General features: G+C 43.4%; 1 protein-coding gene across 5 annotated transcripts in view; it reads right to left on the bottom strand.

Moving 5' to 3' along the window:
* The window catches only part of ADNP (activity dependent neuroprotector homeobox), a 32,153-nt gene extending 21,738 nt beyond the window's left edge, over nt 1–10,415 (bottom strand). Inside the window, exons 1-2 of one of the 5 annotated variants that reach the window (XM_057312470.1) lie at nt 10,333–10,415; nt 8,141–8,314 (exon numbers count right to left, since the gene is read on the bottom strand). The gene's annotated coding sequence lies outside the window, so the exon portion shown is untranslated. Of the gene's footprint in view, nt 1–6,720; nt 9,863–10,332 lie in introns of those variants that run through there. The other 4 variants (XM_057312471.1, XM_026503738.4, XM_026503733.4 and 1 more) reach the window with 4 other exon arrangements.
* Nucleotides 10,416–12,393: the final 1,978 nt, after the last annotated feature.

The following is a 12,393-nucleotide window of genomic DNA, read 5'->3' as shown; positions in this document are numbered from 1 at the left end:
GTGGAGAGGAGAATGGGGACATGGTATTTAATGGGTATAGCGTTCAGTTTCTGTAAGACGAAAAAAGTTTTGGAGATAAACAGTGGTAATGGTTGCATGACAATGTGAGTGTACTTAATGACAAAGAACTTTACATTTGAAAGTCATTTAAATGATAAATTTTATGGTACACTTTACCACAATTAAACATAATTTTTTTTTTCAATGTGGCTACTGAAAAATTTGATGCAATAGTACTGAATATGGAACTAAATATGGTTTGCTCATAACTTTATTAGCAGGATAGTGTGGGTACAAAATTAGAGGCATCTATCATTGATGATTCTCTGCCAGAACTATGAATATTAAGCATCTGTTAAGAATTTTTTTTGAAGAGGACAGATCCTCTAGATCAAGTCCTGGATGTAACATAGGAACTCTGAAAGACTATAAATTTCCAGACTATTTTGGACAATATTAAATGACTGACTCTATGGTAACATTATTAATGGCCCCCAAACTGTTGGGTATTTAAAAAAAATCTTAGAATTCACTTTCCTGGCACTTTCCTGCTCTACTCCTACAGGCCAGGAACAGAGGAATATATCACTTCTGTCAATGTCAAAGGCTCCACTTCACTCTGCCTTAACTAATAGATTTAATCCAGCTGGGGTTACTTTAGTTAAGTTCAACTATTTTTTAGTTTTGCAGAAGTGAAATGATTCTAGAGCATGAAGCAGTACAGAAAAGATTTTCAAAGAATTTCCATGTATCAAATTTTTAAATAACCAGTTTCTTTCAAACTGTTATAACGACAGAACTGCAAAAGGGGAGAGGTCCTAGGAAAAATAAATTAGGAAAGCTTTTCAAAGTTAACACAATGATGAAAATTTAATTTTAGCAAGTTTTGTTTTCTTTCATGTGGTGTGGCTCATTAATATCAAACCAAGAATCTAATGGGAAATAAGCAGCCCCATTCACCACACTATCAATCTCCAAAATTATAATTACACTGTGACTTAAAATGTTTTATTTTAAATGCTCATCACAGATGATTTAGGAAAGTACGACCTGAAATTATTATTGATACAGTGTGGAAGAGGTATTTATGTCTGTAAATTAAAACCACTATGAATCATTTTTCAGTAGAGATTGATTTTCCTGATTTCAAATGATGGAATTACGAACCCTTAAAATATGCAGGAAGACAAGGGTGCCATCGCACTACCCAAAGCAAAGAAGGTCTATTAAAAAGATTCTGCTTGGTTTTTTTTTCCCTTGCTAGATACCTAGCATCTACAGCAGTGGCTGACACATAGCAGGCACTCAATCAATGTAGACTAAGGAACAGCCCCTGCCTAGAAAGGACTTACAGAGATGACACCCCATAAATATCTACAGGAAAAGAAGCAAAGTGTCAGATGTGTCACAAACTAAATGCTCTGAGGTTTCATAAGAGGGAGAACTCATTCTCAGTAGGGGAGCTCAGGAGAAGGTGGAAGTAGATGCTAAACTGGGGCCATAGGTTAGTTGAGAATCTGCATTCACTGCAAAACCCCCCCCCAAAAACAAAAAAACTTGCTGGCACAGTTCCAGAGGTGGGACCGCAAGGAGTTCTAGGAGCTATGTATAGAGTCCAGAGTGGCTGCTATGCCAAGCTTCTGAGTAATAATGAATGACAGGAGTGGAAAGCAGGTTGGGGATAGGACAGAAGCCTTGAGTGTGAAGCCAGAGTCCGCGGCTGTGTCTGGGAGGCACTGATGAGGTGCTGCGGACACTGAAGGAGGAAAGGATACAAATCTAACGGCACTTGAAGAGAATTAATCCGGCCCGAGTGGCAGGTCCCATTACAAAAGGCCTAGAGGAAGTCCATGCAGAGTGGAGTACCAGACCGACGCACCTGTCAGAATCACCAGAGGGAGTTTACACCCATCTCAGACCTACACAATCTGAAAGGTCTGCAAGATCACCGGAGCCTTAGGTCTAAGATAATAAGATACTGAAGTGATGGCAAAAGGAAGATGAAGTTCAAGGGTGAAGCCTATAGCCTGCATCAACATTTGTGTTTTCCAGTAAAGCTATATTGTTTTCATGAATAAAAATTTAGCTGACCTATCAGGCACATGTAAAATTTTTACCTTACAACTTCAAATTTCTGTTAACAAGTAGGGTGACACAACACAGTAAAAGCTTTCCTCTGCTCAAAAGAAAGTACGATGTAGTGATTAAGAACACAGCTCCAGAGCTGGGCAGATCTGTGTCCTTACTTAATCCTTACTCTGCCACTTACTAGCTCTGTGAACCTAAAAATGTTACTCAACCTCTGGATGTCTCTTTCCTTATGGTATATGCAGAAGGACACTATTCCATTGTTCAAATGCCAGAAAGATTAAATGAGATGCTGCCAGTTAACACTTAAAGCAATTTCATCATTATTATCTTAAACCAGATCAGATACTAGAATATTAAGTCACTTTGAAAATTATGAGCTCACACTATGGTATAATTTTTTAAAAAATATGGACTATTAATCCTGAGAATCAGATGTGGTTGCCATGTATCTGTTCCTAGACACATTATAATGTGCATTCACACACACAATAGTGTTTTCACATAATACAACTGTGAGTTGGCATATTAACTTTATAAACTCTGTGGAACTTAAAATGCTTACGCAACAGAGTATCTCCAAGTACCCACAATAGACCTAGGTGACTTACAGTCACATAGAAACATAAAGGTATGATCTAGATTTTGCATATTCGTTAAAAAAAATATGTGGGTCACTTCTCTTTTAAGAAGACTTTCAGACTAAAAGACTAGTGCTTACAACCGGAAACTATTATTTTGCTGTTTATCCTGTTACTTGGGAGTATTTAGATTTTAGATGAGAATCCTAGCTGTGACCACCAGAATTTATAGAACACTAATGGAACCAATGGCTTTCAGGGTGTTTTGAGAATGTGCTGGGACTATGACAGAATACATGCATGGAGGGGAAGACGACACTGGAGGGACAAAGTGAAAGCTGAGCAACTAAAGGTGTGCTCCCTAACCCTTTATTGATTTTACATACTGAAGTTCTCAAAGAATTTTATTTGAAAGAAAGTTGACTCGCAGCTTGCAAAAAAAAAAAAAAAAAAAAGGAAAAAAAAGGATTGAAAATATCTCTAACACCTTAATCTAGCTTTAGAGAGTATGAGATGGGGAGCATTTTCCAATTTACTCCATTTTAAACAGGCATTCCAGCAAGGCAGGGACACACCAGGGGAATGACCGCAACACTTCACTGCCTATGTAAGAACTCCATAGCTGAGCACTGTTGCTATCAATACAGGTGGACAACCAGTCTTAAGAGAAATGTGAAAAAGGGAAATCAATTCACAAGTGGGCCTAAGAAGACGTCCAGACATGTCCATTTATAATCATTCCAGTAGCACGTCACTGGTCTGGTCATCTAAATGGTGTAAGACACGAAGTAGGTTATTTTTAATTCCTTAATGAGAACATTTCCATGCTCTATCAAAACTACTCAGAAATAATTTTCTCAGAGTAAGGGGGTACTTACTCCTCATTCATGAATAACAGAATAATTTATCTGAATCACCTCAAGTTTTTCTGAGAGATCTCCTAGGAGTCAAGGCCTAATAGGCAAAGCTTTCTTTGTAGCAGAAGCATTATTCGCGTAGCAGGCTTTGCCACTTGGTGGCTTGAGTCTTACAATTTCTGCAGAGAAGTTTTTCTGGGTGTTGTTTTTAAGCCTACCTGATTCTGGACCAGGACTTTGTGAGCCGACTGCATAGGACACTGCCAGTTCCAGTTCACCCCTTTCACAAGAGCAAGAATTCTGTTGACTTAGGTCTACAACCCCCAATTTAAAATTTTAATGAATTCTTCCGTATTTCCGCTAGATAGAAGTTTCTTCAGATATTCCAGATTTCAAAACCACTCATACAGGTTCTCAATTGTTGCCAGTTCCCACCAGAAAAATGTACATGTTTCAATGGAAGCACAGGCTTCCACAAACTCTTGAACGGAGCCCAGAGGGTTCAGAAAAAGGAAAGGCAGAAGGGCAAAAGCCAGCAATTATCTGTCTAAGCAAAAGTAACTGTTCAGAGGAAAGAAAGAACAAGACTGCCCTAAACCCAAACACTGGGAAAAGCAAGAGGACCATAAACTTTCTTTTTAGATCCTTGTACAGGCAACTTCAAACCAGACACATGCTGCTTCAACTAACTACCCCTAGCACAATTTTTGCCGGTACTCTCTTGCTGGGGGTGTGGCCAGCCTCTCTGTCAAGCCCATTTAGGATCCTTGGGTATTCAGGGACACACAAGCACGAAAGAGCACTACCCAGTTATGAAGAATTCATGTGAGCCCTCATGAGCCAAAGAGCACATGGGAACCCTACAAAAGCCTGTGTTCAAGCGCAGGCCTGACGCAGTGCCTTGATTTCCCCATTTGTGAAACAAGGACAATCTTAGGAGAATTGAGAACAGTTTATAAAATGCTTGGCAAATAAAATGGGCATGCCATTAATATTACTCTAAAGGCCAGCAAAGAGGTTTTTACATTCACAACTCACCCTTCCTAAAGGCATCAACCAAGTCATATGAGATGTGACACATAAACAGAAACAACCACAGCTGAGTGACTCAATTATAAATCTATACCCTTACTGGAGAGGCAGTTAGGATGTGCAGGGATTTATTTTTAATTCTAAGGGATGGTCAAACAATGCATGAACCTCCTACAGATTATGTGCATGTTTCTGAGTTAAACCTTAAATCTTCAACTATTGTGCATGTTCAGGGCAGTCTTCCTTAGTAAAACTACCAAAAGCATTTACGCTTTCCTGCTAATTTCCACACCTTTATTTCTGGAACACTGCTGCAATTCTGGAGATTTCATTATTTCTCAAGCTTAGTCTTAGAACTAAGCTAAGGATCAATAAAAGCAAGGAAGCTTAAGAGTGCATTTCAAAGAACTACAGGCAGAGGACAAGTGAATGCATACATGGAGATGAGAGAAGCCAGAACTGAAATAGTGAAAAGAAGTTTGCGTTTTACACTGATTAGAAAATGTGTGCCCTCAATCAAAACGGCTCCTGTATATAGTTGGCTCACATTTTATCTGTGACTTCCTAATATAGACAACCATATCACATTATAATCAAGTTGATATATATATCCCAATCTGAGAAGCCTGATAATGTGTGAGGAGAGCCTTCTTCCGCTGAACAGAATATGGATCCTCATTTAAGATGACTCCTTAACTGCCAGATATCAAAGATAGGTCACAACCAAAACACAGGTTTAAGGAGTACTAAGACACAGAAAGACAGCACGATCATCCTTCCCCTTACTTTGTAATTAATAGATCAGGCAAACAATATAAAAATCATGAAGTCATGATGGAACCATGGCCACTCATGCTGGGCGAAACAAGGATGGCTTCTTTTATCAAGTATCTCGACGATAAAGGCAGAAAGTGCCAATAAGGAAACAAGAAACAGCTTCTACGTTCAAAGTATCAATTCAGTTAGTGTGGGGCTTTGGTTCTCACCAGTTTAAAATGCCAAGTTTCCAAACTAACAACAAAAAATGTATAACTGACAGTGATGCACATCAGCAAAATATGGCATTTGTTCCAGATTTAACGCCACAAGCTCTTACAAAACTAGGGGAAGTTTGCATGATGCTAATAACAGGTCAAGCTCTATGAATCTGACTATAATTAAATTATTTACTTAGGGGAGCAACATTTTACTTAATGTTCATGCCTTTTAGGCAAATAAATGAAAGTTAAACTCCCATGGAAAATATTTTATCTTCTGGAAGACATAATAGATGTTAAAGTGAAAGCCCTTTTGGAAGTTCAGGATGAACATGTAAATTATTACACAATAGCACTGGGCATCTTGGTGTAATGACAAATCAGCTTCTAATCTTACAAAAATTTCCATTTTTTGGCTATTTTCACATCATTTTGTAAGTTATCTAAGATTTTAACAGGTTATTTTAAAAAACTACAATGTCTAATTCCGACATTTTTTTCTGTAAACGTAGTGTTTCCCAACCACATCTCTGATGCTCAGACTTTGTATTTAATGACAGTTATTTCCAACTCTAAAAAAGTGAGTTGTATTTTATATGTATATATGTACACACCAATTGACAGAGTCAACCTGCCAAGGTCTATTACAACTTATTCAATTTTGTTATTTATATATAGTTCCCAAAAGACAAAAATACTACTGAAATTCTTCTTTTCTCTCTCTCTACCCAAGTATTGATCCCTACTTGCTCCTTTGTAACTGATCAGCTCTATCTTCTTCATTACATAATTTCCACAATTAAACATGTAGCCAGCATGTGTACATCACCTTAAATGCATCAACCAACAGATTTCGGAATACTTAAATTTTCAAAATACTAGAGAAATTATGTTTAGTAGGTATTTTTCAAATTTTGTGAACAGTTACAAGAAAAGCAACAATTTAACATATACTGTACCTTATTTAATTATGCTTTTAGTAATCAAATCAAAATAATAAACTTGTTCATATATGTTATAACAAAAAACAAAAGTCATTTTTACTTGGTAAAAGCCTATTTAAGCTGATTATCTGGTAGCAACTACATGCTCATGAAAAGGCCTATTCTGATCAGAGAATCTTTAAGGTTTTTAAAAGCAACTCTTGAGATTGGGTCATCAAAATAACAATAATTGAGAACTTACTTGACACTTAATCTGTTCAACATGGTGACGTTTTATTTTTAATATAAATAGTATTAGAACTTTTCCTGCACTCTGGTTTAAGGAAAAAAAAGAGAAATTTAAGCAAAACAAATTCACAGTGGGTATGTTTACAACCAATGACTTCCAGGACAGGCAGGGCCAGAGGTCTTTAGAGATTCAAAGCCCAATCTCCTGTATTTTCTATCCAGAGATAATAAGAACCAAAATCTAAGATTTAGTTAGCTCAATGTATAGCAGCCTCTGATAAGGTAATTTTAGGAAATTTTCAACAATGGCCAAGATAAAGAAGGAATTTCTACTTAAAGTTCAATTAAACAGAATACCCAGCCCCACCCTCTGGTTAGTTGAGGCTTTTTACGTACTTTTAACGAACCCTCACAGTTTACCTAAATTTCAGCTTTCAAGCCCAATTGCTTCACCTTTTATTTATTTATTTTGATGCCAAAACCAGGAAACCTTGGAACTGCAGAATACATGCTTTCTAAGAGCTCATAGCAAGTTTTCCTGTAGGGGGAAAATGGCTATTAACCACTAAGGGTATCAGTTAACACTGTATCTTATGTATAATTTGCCAAATCAAACAAAAGCACCTTCACAAACTTCACCTCAAACATACCCTCAATAGAAGTTGCTTTCAAATTACTCATTTAAAAACTCATATAACTATATATCAAAGACCAAGTACAGGTCAAAATTGTACCTGTTTAACATATACTAAGCAGTATTTAAAAATTATAAATATTACCAATTAGATTTAAAATCTGATTCTTATGGTTACTAAAAAATTGCAAAACCAATATAGTTAAGTCTCCAGCAGAATACCTGAACCAAGCTGCCTCCTTTTCACTCACCAAAATGTTACTTGGTAGCAAATGTTCCATGAAAATTCTCCCTTAAGCACCAACTGGTTAACTATGTATCAAAGAATACACCCATTCATTTCCCCATAAATTTACCTTGGTGTATCTATATAAAATACTTGCAACAAAGTCTTAAAAGTACCCTATCAACAACCACTGTCAATAACTGGTAGCAAGTACATGTTCATGGAAAGGCCTGTTCTGATCAGAGAATCTGTAAGGTTTTTATAGAAGCTTAGCAACTCTTGAGATTGGGTCATCAAGATAACAATAATTGAGAACTTAACATACTTTATACACAAGAGTGCAGAATGCAAATGATTTAAAACAGTATTAGCAACTTAAAAATTTTCTCTTAAACAAGACATAAGTCATTTCTCTGTTCAGAACCCACGACTGCAATCAGCTCTAACCGGTTCCTTGAGGAATGTGGCTAGGCTGAAATTTTGGAAGTGTTGGCTTTGGTGGTGACCAAGGAGGAAGAAGTCTCTGGCTTCCCTGTTGCTGCAGTTCCCACCCTCCAAAATGAATATACCCACCGGTGTGAATTGACAATGTGGTCCAAAGAGCAAGGCAGGAACGGAGTCCAGATCCTCAAAATGGTAGTACAGGGCATAACCACTAGGCCACCTATCAGTTCAGTACAAAAAGTACAACCCTGTGCATCATGGTGCAAAAGCTGGGGCCTAGGTTTCGCATTGTGCATCTCACACCTATGGAAATAACAAGAGGAGTAAAATCTATAGAAATCAACACACCCTAAGAAGGTGGGTGCTCACAGAAGACCGGTGTCAACACTTTTGCAAAGGTGGTTGGCTACTGAGATAATGAATGGCAATTACAAGTCCAAAGTTGGAAGGCAACAAAATTTTACAATAAACTCTGTTGAGCTTGACAATGAAGAACTCAACATGGATTTGATGTTTACCAACAAGGCTTTGCAAATCATGACACCCATCTACATGCTTATGAAAATTACTAACCCACTAAAACCTAACATCCTTCAAGAATGATTTTTAACTCTAAGAGTTGGAAAGATTTGGGTCATGAAGAAAGGAGGTAAGCAGCAATACCCCCAAACCCATTACTCTCAGGTTTTAAACTTTCCCCTTTACCATCTGACCTTGGAAAGACATGGTGACACATTAAAAGCTTAAGGTGGAAGAATTCCAGAATTCCAGAGAATAGGAAATCTGTGTACCAATGATGTGCCAAGAACAAATGTGGATTGTCTGAGGGTCAACAGTTTTGAAAAAGTAAAGAGAGAGAACTTCTAAAATGCAGGGTGGATTCTTTAAAAGAAATAAAATCACCGCTCTTGACTCACTTAATCCTTCGCCATGTTGCTGTCAGCTCACCAACTAAGAGTGCGAGAGTGTGTCTTGCTGGGTCCATTTTCCCATGGTCTGTAGAAGGCGCTGTGAAGCACATCCTGTTCTAGCTCTGGGGCCCTTCCCCCCTCTGCAGCCTTACCCAGTGCAGGGAATGCGCCCCCTACTGACTCCAACACTCATCGCCTTTAGCCGACTTGGCTGCGGTGCATTTTGGGTGGGGGCTGGTATTTTCTTGATGGCCATAAACCAGAAGCAACAATGCAGATTTATAAAGAAACTGTATCAAGCTCCCCAGGAGTTTCCCCCCCTCCCCCATTTTGAAGGTTCAAGACACTGGCACGAGAAGCATCAGGGATAGGAATTAGGTGTGTGTGGGGATGGACAGCATTAAAATGGCAAACACAGGAAACAGTTTGGTTCTTTTTCCCTCCCAAGCCTTTGTCTGAGAAATGGGGTTATAGCAAGAACTGCCCAGAGGAACTGGTGAATGCAAGAACATCAAGAAGACTTAGTGTGGGTACATGTGTGGCTAAAAAGGATATTAGACCTCAGCGCCTGATCTTGGGCAGAAGAGGAAGAGAAGCAATCGCGCCTTTTCCAGCAGACAGGCATCCAGGTTGGGGGGGAGGGGAGGGCAGGCAGGCAGCCCAGAGGAAAGAGAGGTGAATAAAAGGGTGCTCAAAGAACTCCTCCCCATTCATTGCATTAAAAAAAAAATCTTTTCGCAGCTTTCTGGATTTCCATTTTTTACCATCTTAGTGCAAAGTTGGGGCTCAAAATGTTCGAAAGAGGTCGTGCTGACCAGGAAGCTGCGACTGAGAAAAGGGGTGGTGGTGGACTCCGTGGTTAGGATAGGAGGGGAGCTGGCATGTTGGGGAGGAAGGCTTGCACAGCGAAGGCAAAGACTTTCCACTCCGTGCCATGCATGCTCCCCGCCCCCCAATCTGTCCCCCCCCTCCCCCAGCTAAGGGTGGGCAGACCTGGCAGAAGGCTCGTCCCAGGCACTGGGGGTGTGCGTGGGGGGCTCGTTTCGGGGGGGGGGGAGCGGGAGGAAGGGATTAGTTCCAGAGATGGGAGCAGCTCGGTTCTTGCTGGGGGCGGGGTGGAGGGAGATGCCATCAGCGGCACAAGCTCCGGGGGCCAGGCTGGCTGCTGGCCTCGGCGGGCTCACGGGGCGGGGAAGGGGGGTCGGGCTGCAGGAGGAGGCGCCTGGACCCCGGAGCAAGAGCCCGGGTAGCGGTCCGCGCCGGGGCGGGCGCTCCGTCAGCACCGGAGTATGCAAAGGAGCGTGTGTGGCTGGAGGGTTGGCAGTCGGAACAACAATGCGCCCGCGGGGTAGGCTCGGCGGGAGCCGGGCCGCGCCGCGGGGTGGGCGCGCGGCGGCCGCCGAGGCTTACCTTGACTCGGCCTCGAGGCGCGCGCGGGGCCGGCGTGCTCGGGGGCCGGGCGGCGGCGGCGGCGGCGGCGGGCGGATGGCGGCGGCACGGCGGTGGCGGCGGCGAGGGCGCGCCCGAGGCCTCGTCGCGCTCTGGCTCGGCGGGCTCCGGCTCGCGCCGCGGCCGCGGCTGCTGCCGGGGGGCGCGGCGGGCGCAGCAGAGCGGCGGGCGGCGGCGGCGGCGCGAGCGGCTCCCTCCAGTCCCCGCGCGGGCGGCGGCGGCAGCGTCGTCGAGCGGTGCAGACAAAGGAGGGGCGGAGGGAGGAGACGGAGGGTGTGGGAGAGGCGGCTTCACCGGCGCGGGCAGGCGGGCGGCGGCGGCCGCGCTCCTCTCGCTCCTCAGCAGCGGGGACCGAGAGAGGGAGCTGTGTCTGAGGAGACGCCAAAATCCCCCTTAGCGCTGCCCGCGGGAGGGGGAGGGGGCACAAGATGGCGGCGGCCGGGGGGGCGGGAGTTCAGCTCATGGATCCCGGCGGGCGACGGAGGGGAGACCGGGCCGGCGGAGGCGGCGGCGGCAACGGGCGGGGGAGGGGGCTGATCCCGCGTCTCCCCTCAGCAGACAATACAAGCGCCTCGGAGCGAGTCCCCGAACCTGCCCTAGCCAAAATGGCGGCCGAGAAAGAGCGGAAGTGACGTAAATACCTCATTAGCATAAGAGGACTCATTGTCCAGCTAAGTAGGGGGGGTAGTGGGGGACAGTACCCCTTCCCCCCATGTCCCCCAGGGACAACTCTCTCACTCCCACCTGTGCTTGCACCTAACTTTTTTGGAGGGAGGGTGGCACTAGCACCCCCACCTAAGGGAAATTATATAATCCCCACTGAGGGGGAGCTCTCGCGAGAACCAAGAGGATTTGCCATTGACCCACTAGGAGGCGCCGCGGATAATGGCCGCAGTGCGCTTCCAGGGCTCGTGTGCACGGCGGGCGCCTTCCTCTGGCCGCAGCGCCGGCGGCGGAGGCACCAGCAGCGGGCCGCAGCACGCCCTGCACTCAGTCAGGTGGCCGTGCTGGGGATCCCTGCGCGGACCCAGCTGGGCCTGGACTACATCTGGCGGGAGGGGGCGTGCGGGCAGCCCAGCGGCTCCACGTGCTGGGAGGCCTGGGCTCTTACGGACTGGGCAGCTGCGGGAAGGGCAGGGACACCTGGCTGGTCCTGCGCGATGCCTCCTGCCTTATATGAGGTGTGAGGGCCTCGTGCTTCACACACCAACTGGAGCCACAAGCCCGTGGAGCCCTGGTTCCTTCCTGGTGGGGTGGGTTACTTAGTGGACAGGGGCTGACATTCTTCCAAGTCGGTGATGGGCTCTTCTCTTTGGCCTGAAGAAAACAAATGGGAACCCTAGCGTTTGGGGGGCCACCGGACTGGTGAAGCTCAAAGATGAGAAATGAAGTTGCTGATGGGCCTCCACAAGATGCTCAAAAACTACACTTCAACTGTAGGGGACACTCTTGGTGTCACCACAATCTGGATAGCACAAGATAGCACATGGACAGTTTGTGCAAATTTAGGTCAATCCCAACCAACACATTATCTCAACTTTTAACCCACCTTTTGGAGAACAGTGCATCTGAGATTATATCACTGGCTAAACATACTTAAGAGTAATTAAAATTAACATCATCATGAAGGATTAACCAAGCCTGTTTTCTTAAGGTGTGCTCTGTAAACAGACTGATCTTTGGCTATTTCTCCAAATTTCAAGTTAAAACAGTTTCAAACCATACATAACACCCTAAAAGATTCTGACTTAATTGAAAATAGTACTAATTGTGCTTACATACAGCTCAGTGTCTAAGACTTTGGTTAGCAGGTTTAAACAAGCCATTTCATCCAACACAGAATTTCATTAATTTCTGAAATCATGACAAAATATATCTTTAAAAGCCAAATCAGTATTTTAAGGGGAAACCAGAGCTGGAAAAGATAAAAAAAAGGGGGGGGGTGGTGCCAAAAGATTTGATTTAGAGAAACAAAAATGAAGAATCTAATTACATGTTACAGAAGACTGGCAAAAGCTACTA

This window comes from Ursus arctos, unplaced genomic scaffold (genome assembly GCF_023065955.2).
Source record: "Ursus arctos isolate Adak ecotype North America unplaced genomic scaffold, UrsArc2.0 scaffold_16, whole genome shotgun sequence".
NCBI lineage: Eukaryota > Metazoa > Chordata > Mammalia > Carnivora > Ursidae > Ursus > Ursus arctos.
Note: the sequence above shows the minus strand (reverse complement) of the source record. Positions and strands in the feature narration are given on the sequence as shown.